Genomic DNA, 8,593 nt, shown 5'->3' with positions numbered 1-8,593 from the left:
TATTTATTTTTGGCTGTGTTGGGTCTTCGTTGCTGTGCGTGGGCTTCCTCTAGTTGCCAAGCGGGGGCTACCCCTCATTGTGGTACACGAGCCCGTCACCACCGCAGCCTCTTCTGTTGCAGAGCACGGACTCTAGGTGCATGGGCTTCAGTAGTTGTGGCTCACGGGCTCTAGAGCTCAGGCTCAGTAGTTGTGGTGCACGGGCTTAGTTGCTCTGTGGCATGTGGGATCTCCCTGGACCAGGGCTCAAACCCGTTTTCCCCTGCATTGGCAGGTGGGTTCTTAACCACCGCGCCACCAGGGAAGCCCAGTTTTTTTTGTTTGTTTTTTTGTTTTGTTTTTTTTGCAGTACGCGGGCCTCTCACTGTTGTGGCCTCTCCCGTTGCGGAGCGCAGGCTCAGCAGCCATGGCTCACGGGCCCAGCCGCTCCGTGGCATGTGGGATCTTCCCGGACCAGGGCACGAACCCATGTCCCCTGCATCGGCAGGCGGACTCTCAACCACTGCGCCACCAGGGAAGCCCGGAGTTTTTTTTTTTTTTAATCATGAGCAGCTTTTGAATTTTATCAAATTCTTTGTCTGCATCTATTGAGAATATCATTTGCTATTTTCTCCCTCAGGCTATTAATGTGTTGAATTCACTAGTAGACTTTCTAACTCAACATTGAGTTTCTGGAATATTATAACCTTGACATGCTTATATTTTTATATATATTGCTTTGATTCAGTTTGCTGATATTTTACTTAGAAGGGTTTTGCACCCATGTTCAGGAGTAGATTGGCCTATGATTTACTTTTCTTCTAATTTTGTCTAGTTTTAGTATCTCGGTTATTTTAGTATTAAAATTTGAATTGGAGAGTATTTTTTTCCAGATTTTATATAACCCTGAAATGATCTTCTCCTTCAAAGTTTTCTTAAACTTACCTCAGCCTGTTGTTTCATGTACAAAGTATTGTTTACCAATAATTTTGTTTTTTTAAATATTATTAGGTTTTTTTCTTCCTCATTGAGCCAGTGTTGTTTAATTGTATTTTCTAGATGTTTTTAGAAAGTTCTGGATTTAAGGGCATCAAATCTTCCATGTTATTTTCCTATTGTCTTTGCTTTATCTTGAGTCTATCTTCTCTTCATTCCTGAAATTTTTGATGTGCATGTGTGCCATTTTTTTCCAACTTTATCAGGATATATTTCATATACCATAAAATTCACCATTTAAAGTGTAGAGTTCTGTGGTTTTAGCATATTCACAGAGTTGTGCAACCATCTCCACCATCTAATTTTAGAACATTTTCAATATCATTAAAAGAAACCCCATTCACATCAACAGTCATTCTCCATTCCCACTCCCTCCTTACCACCTGAATTGGCTTTTAATATGTTGAATGTTTACATTGGTTCAAAAGTCAAAAGAACATTAAATGGTATAAAATAAGTATAAAAATATATACAGAGAATTCTAACTCCCACCCCCTCTTTATAGGTAATCATTTCATTAGTTTTCTATTTATTTTTTCTGTATTTCTTTATGCAAACATAAGGAAATGCAAATATATTTATTCCTGTTTTCCATACTTTCCTTACAGAAAGATAACATAATTTACACACTATCTTGCACCTTGCTTTTTCACTTAGTAGCTAGAACTGCTGGTACTCTGTTGAATAGCAGCGGTGAGAGCAGACATCTTTGCCTTGTTCCTGATCTTAAGGGGAAAGGATCTAACCTTTCACCATTAAGAACAATGTTAGCTACAGGTTTTTTGTAAATGTTCTCTTTCAAGTTGAAGAAGTTCTCCTCTATTCCTAGTTACCTAGGAGTTTTTATCATGAATAGATGTTGAAATGTGTCAAATGCTTTTCTATATCAATGATACAATCTTGTGATTTCATTGATATAGCAGATTACATTAATTGATTTTTGAATGTTGAACCAACCTTGCATCCTTAGAACAAACTTTATCTGATCATGGTGTATAATTGTTTTTATATATTGCTGAAATCTGTTTGCTAATATTTTGTTAAGAATTTTTGAAATATCTTACAATTCTATATGTCAGTTATACCTCAATAAAACTGAAATTGTAAAATAAAACTAAATTAGCAGAGAAAAAAGAATTTTTGCATCTATATGCATGAGGGATATATACATTATGTCTATATGCATAAAGGATATATACACTAGTCTGTAGGTTTTTCTTTTTCGTTTTCGTTTTCTTTTATCTTTTCCATTTTTTTTGGCACTGTCTTTGTTTTGGGTATCAGGGTAATACTGACTTCATTAAATGAGTTGGGAACTATTCTTTCCTCCTCTGTTTTCTGGAAGAGATCGTGTAAAATTGGTGTTAATTCTTCTTTAAATGTTTGATAGAATTCAGGAGTGAAATCATGGTCCTAGAGATTCCCTTTGGGGGAGTTTTAAATTATGAACTAAATTTGTTAATAGTGATAGAGCTAATTAAATTAACTATTTAATATTGGGTGAGTATGGAATTTGTGTTTTCAAGGAAGCGGTCCATTTCATGTAAGTTGTCAAATGTATGTATTTACAGTTGTTCATAGTATTCCCCTTTCATTCTTTCAATGTCTGCAGGGTCTGTTTTATTCCTGATATTAGTAATATGTGTCATCTCTCTTTTTTCTTTGTCAGCCTTGCCAGTGCTTTGTCAATTTTATTGATCATTTCAAAGAACTCGCTTTTTGTTAATTGATTTCCTCTGTTGTTTTTCTCTTTTCAGTTTCACTAATTTCAGACCTTATCTCTATTATTTCCTTCATTCTGCTTGCTTTGGATTCTTTTTCTCTTCTTTTTCTAAGTTCTTGAGTGAAAACTTAGACTATTGATCTGAGACTTTCCCTCTTTTCTAATGTAAGCATTTGGTGCTACAAATTTCCTTTTCAGCACTGCTTTAGCAGCATCCCATGAATGTTGATGCTATATTTTCATTCTCAATGTATTTTTTAAATTTGCTTTAAGATTCCCTCTTTAATCCATGGATTATTTACAAGTGTGTTGTTTAGTTTCTAAGTGTTTGGAGATTTTCCTGTTATTTTTCTGTTACTGATCTCTAGTTTGATTCCAGCATAGTTGGAGAACATACTCTGTATTATTTCAGTTATTTTACATTTGTTGAGGTTTATTTTATGACACAAGATATGGTCTATCTTGGTATATAATCTATGGGTGCTTGAGAAGAACGTGTATTCTGCTGTTGTTGGGTGGAAGGTTGTATAAATGTCAATTAGATCGTATTTGTTGATGGTATTACTGAATTCTTCTATATCTTTAATGATTTTCTGTCTAATTGTTCTATTAATTGTTCAGAAGGGGTGTTGACATCTCTAACTGTAATTGTGGAGTTGTCTGTTCTTTCCATTTTTTCAGTTTTTGCTATGCATGTTCTACAGTTCTGTTGTTTGATGCATACACATTTAGGACTGATATGTCTTCTTGACAGATTGGTCCTTTTGTTTGGTGGATTGGCTTTATTATCATTATGTGATTTCTCTCTCTGTCCCTGGTAATTTTATTTGCTCTGAACTCTATTTAATGTAAATATAGCCATTCTTGCTTTTTTTAAAATTAATGTTTGCATGGTATATAGTTTTCTACACTTTTACTTTCAACTATATCATTAGAGCTGAAGTGAGTTTCTTGTAAATAGATACAGTTGGGTCATGTTTTTTAATCCACTTTGCCAATCTCTGCCTTGTAGTTGGTATATTTAGACCATTTATATTTAATGTAACTATTTACATGTTAGGGCTTAAGTCTGCCATTTTATTTTTTCTGTTTATTCTCTCTCTTTTTCATTTCTGTTTTTCTAGTCCCATTTTCCTTTGGGTTACCAGGACTTTTTTTGTTTTTTTAGAATTCCATTTTGATATATCACTGATGTTTTTGAATGTGTCTTTTTGTAGAGCCCTTTGGTGGTTGCTGTAAGTATTACATTATATATACATAATTTATCACAGTCTAATGGTATTACCATTTTACCAGTTTGAGTGAAAGAAACCTTACATCCTTTAAAGTCCCTTTACCCTCCACCATTTATAGTTGTCTTAAATGTTACCTCTATATATATTGAGACCCACATTAGACAGTGTTATAATTTTTACTTCAACCATCAAAACTAATTTGGAAGGCTTCCCTGGTGGCGCAGTGGTTGAGAGTCTGCCTGCCGATGCAGGGGACACGGGTTCGTGCCCTGGTCCAGGAAGATCCCACATGCCACGGAGCACCTAGGCCTGTGAGCCATGGCCGTTAAGCCTGCGCGTCCGGAGCCTGTGCTCCACAACGGGAGAGGCCACAACAGTGAGAGGCCCGCGTACCGAAAAAAAAAAAAAAAAACTAATTTGGAAAACTCGAGAAGGAAAGTCTATTGTATTTATCTATATTTTTGTTCTTTCTATTGTTCTTCTTTTTTGATGTTCCAAGATTCCATCATTTTTAATTTCCTTTCTGTTTGGGGAACTTCCTTAGCCATCCTTTTATGTTAGGTTTGCTGGCAACAAATTCTCTTAGTGTTCCTTCATCTGAGAATATCTTGATTATCCCTCTATTCCTGAAGCATATTTTCATTGGGTTGACAGTCATTTTTTTCAGCTCTTAAAAAATATTGTACCACTTTCTTCTAGTCTCCATGGTTTCTGGTGAGAAATCTGCTGTAATTTGAATTGTTTTTCTCCACAGGTAATACATTCTCTCTAGCTACTTTCAAGATTTTTTATTTGTCTTTATTTTTCAGATGTTTGACTCTGATGTGTATTGACATGGCTTTCTTCAGGTTTATCTTATTTAGAGTTGTTTCTTACATCTAGATGTATGTTTTTTACCAAGTTTGGGGATTTTTCAGCCATTATTTCTTCAAATACTTTTCAGTCCCATGCCTTCTCCTCTCCTGGGACTCTGATGACATAAATGTTAGATCTTTGTTATAGTCCCACATGTCCCTGAAGCTCTGTTCTTTTTTTTCCCTCTGTATTTTCTCTCTGTTATTTCAATTGGGTAATATATATCATTCTATCTTTTTTTTTTAGTATGGAGCACTTCATGAATTTGCACATCATCCTTGCACAGGGGCCATGCTAATCTTCCCTGTATCATTCCAATTTTAGTATATGTGTTGCTGAAGCAAGCACTATATCATTCTATCTTTAAGTTAACTGATTTAATTGATTCTTTCCCCTATCCTCTCCAATCTGCTATTAAGCCCATCCATTGAGGTTTTTGTTGTTGTTGTTATTGTACATTTGAGTTATAGAATTTTGCACTTAGTTCTCTTTTATATCTTCTATTTCTTTGTGAGGCTTCCTATTTTCTCATTTGTTTCAAGCATATTCATAATTTGCACACTGCAGCATTTTTATGAAGGCTGCTTTAAATTTCTTGTCAGATAATTCTAACATCCATGTCATCTTGGTGTTGGTGTCTGTTGATTGTCTTTTCTCACTCATGTTGAGATCTTATTGTTTCTTGGTGTGATGAATGATTTTCTGTTGATACTTGGATGTTTTGGTGATTATGCTATAGGGCTCTGGATCTTATTTAAATATTGTATTTTAGCAGATTGCCTCTGACACTACTCCAGTGGGGAAGGGAATGCTGCCTCATTAATACCAAGTGGGGTAAAAGTTCAGGTTCTCCACTCAGCCTCCATTGACACCCAGGTTGGAGAAGGGGCTCCTTGTTACTGCTGGGCAGGGATGGGAGTTCAAGCTCCTTACTAAGCCTCCAATGAACCACCCTGCCAGGAGGGCAAGGAGTACCTCATTACTGCAACCCACATCTGATCCCTTGAGGAGGTGGCCTCATTACTTCTGAGCAATTGTTAAATTCCTGACCCTCCCTCAGGTCTCCTCTGACAACACCCCAACAAGGAGGCAAAGGTGTGCCCTGATACTGCTGAAATGGAGGTGGAAGTCCAGGCTCCCCATGTGGTCTCCACTGACAAGCAGGGTGTTGGGGTGGTGATGCTTTGTTTTCACCCAACAAGGATAGAAGTCCTGGCTCCTCACTTGGCCTTCTCTTCCACCAAGCTTATGATGGGGGCATAGATCGAACTATCTCATTACAGCCTGGCAAGAATGAAGTCTAGGCTTTCTTCACAGCCTTTAATGATGGAGGTGGGGGTGAGGCCATCATTTTTTTTCTGTGGAGTTTGGCTGAAGTAAAGTGGTTATTGTCTAAAAGTTTTCTGTCTTGCTAGGCTCTTTCTGGTCCTTTGGCCACAGAGAGCCAATAATAATAATATTATTCTGGAATAATCCAGAAGGTAGTGCTTAGCTTTCTATCTCACTCCAAAGCATAGTTTTCCATTGAAGATACCAAATAATCCTTTTGACCCATTTCAAGGTCTTTCACAGTTTGTACTGATTCTCTAATCTGTTTTATCACTCTATTTCTGTTTCAAGTTCTTTCCTCATTGATATCCTCTATATGTCTTATCATGCTTTCTGCTCTATTCTGCTTTGAGCGCCTTTAAATTTTGTGTTCATTTCTGATTTTGTATTTTCTTCTGCTTCTCTCCTAACTTCTACCAGGCCCTAATGTCCACTGACTATTGGCCCATCTCTTCCTCTTGTTTGGTTTATCTTTCTTAAGGTCTTAAATTTCTGCTTTGCTGTCTTTCTTCAAAGCTGCAAATACTTCATTGAGGTATTGTTATTATTATTAATATATGTTGTAAGGTTAGGGTACAATTTTCCCCCTCCTTTAGCAGCATTTTTTCTGATGTATTTTCTTCATCTGCAGAATAATTCTGTTGTCCCTTTTCAGGATTTTTCTTATGGTATTCTTATGAATGTGCTGCAATACCTATTATGTTGCTTATATTTAGGTAAGTTCTATTTTCTTGGACTAGCTATTAGCAGGGGAGTCCTGGGTGTTAGTGGGATTGGGGGACATGGCTCCAGGGCTCCCTCCTCTGTGACTACAAAGGACAGTTTCTTTCACCTATATCTCTGCTGAGCCAGGCCACCAGACTAGAAGGGCTCCCCCAAGCTCACAAATACAACTAAACAACACACTCCCAGATAACCAATGGGTCAAAGAAGAAATTGAAAGTAAAATCAGAAAGTACTTTGAGATGAATAAAAATGAAGACACAACATACCACAACTTATGGTATGCAGCTAAAGCGTGCTTAGAGGGAAATTTATAGCTATTATTGCCTATATTAAGAAAGAAGAAAGATCTAAAATCAATAACCTAATGGTTTACATTAAGACACTGGAAAAAGGACAGCAAACCATCCTAAGGAAGGGTGCCTTCCCAGCCTCTGAGCTCCTTCAGTTCCTTCACCAGCAGCTGCTGTTTCCAAGGGACACTGAGCCTGCCTTCCAGAGATCTACTCTTTTTCCAAAGCAGTTATCCCTAGGTTGACCACATCTGGGCCTCCTCCAGGCCCACCACATTTTCTCTCAACCTCCTCCAGCTGATTTTCAATCTTTATCACAGCAGCTTCTCCTCAGGGTGAGGCCTTTTCTTTCTAGGACCTGCTCATTAGACTCTTCCCCACTCCCCCTGCTTCTCTGCCAGTCCTAGTGCTCCACTGTAAGAGATTTTGGCCACAGTTAAATGCAATTTGAGGCTTGGAGCTTTCTTCTTATTCTTGGAGGGACAGTAGTCTTGAAGAAGGATCTTACTTCCCTGTTCAGGGATTGAACCTAGCTGCCAGTCCACCAGGGGCTAGAGGCTAGAAGCAAAGTTCCCTGATTCTTACCCCATTTGAAAGCAAAAATGTTTCAAGGAGGCAAAAACTTCAAAACAGGTAAAAAGTGTATTATTAGAGACAGAGCACAACATATGGGAGAGCACACAGAGAAACAGTTTATTTATTTAAAGCAGAAATACACACCCGGAGTGCGAGCATCCTGAATGAGGAGTGCATGAAGAGGTGATTTAAATCACTTATATAAGACAGTTCTTCTGGGTCTTTTTTAACATTTGGCCAATTATCTTGTTTCTTTTGTTCACAACTGACTAGTCTTAGGACCCTCCCCAAGATGCCTGTGCAACTCTTTTCTGAGATGGATCCCACTGCAGAGGCCTATGGGTGTATGTCCATACATATTATGGGGTGGCGCCACCTCCCTTTCTGATCCCCAAGGAGCCTTCCTGAACATGTGCAGACAGGGAAGTTTTCCTTGACCTCAGGGGTGGGCACCTTATCTCTTTACTTTAGCAGAGCTCAGCTTCTGCCACTATCTTTGTCCTTGGAGTGTCTGGGTGAGAACAAAGCTTCAGTTTTACTCCATTTGACAAAACCAGCTGTCTAGCCCAGGGGCCCATCTAGCTCCTACCTCACTCTGTCTCCTAGATTCACCGAAGGTGGAGCTTTGTTTTGTTATTGGGGGATGGGGGAAAGTTCAGGGTCTCCACTGTTCTGCATGGTTTTTAGGACAAAAAGTGTGAAGGTCTGAACCCTCAGAATGGGAGAAAATATTCACAAATGAATGAACAGGCAAAGGATTAGTCTCCAAAATATATAAACAGCTCATGCAGCTCAATAATAAAGAAACAAACAACCCAATCCAAAAATGGGCAGAAGACCTAAATGGACATTTCTCCAAAGAAGACATACAGATGGCCAAGAAG

The 8,593-nt window shown here is 38.1% G+C and overlaps 1 non-coding gene across 1 annotated transcript; it reads right to left on the bottom strand.

Moving 5' to 3' along the window:
• Nucleotides 1–5,029: 5,029 nt before the first annotated feature.
• On the bottom strand, nucleotides 5,030–5,136 carry LOC112062288 (U6 spliceosomal RNA). Its single transcript, XR_002890652.1, has one exon. It is a non-coding gene; the product is annotated as a U6 spliceosomal RNA (small nuclear RNA).
• Nucleotides 5,137–8,593: the final 3,457 nt, after the last annotated feature.

Source organism: Physeter macrocephalus, chromosome 2, assembly GCF_002837175.3.
Source record: "Physeter macrocephalus isolate SW-GA chromosome 2, ASM283717v5, whole genome shotgun sequence".
In the NCBI taxonomy this organism is placed as follows: domain Eukaryota; kingdom Metazoa; phylum Chordata; class Mammalia; order Artiodactyla; family Physeteridae; genus Physeter; species Physeter macrocephalus.
This window is presented reverse-complemented; position numbering and strand designations above follow the sequence as displayed.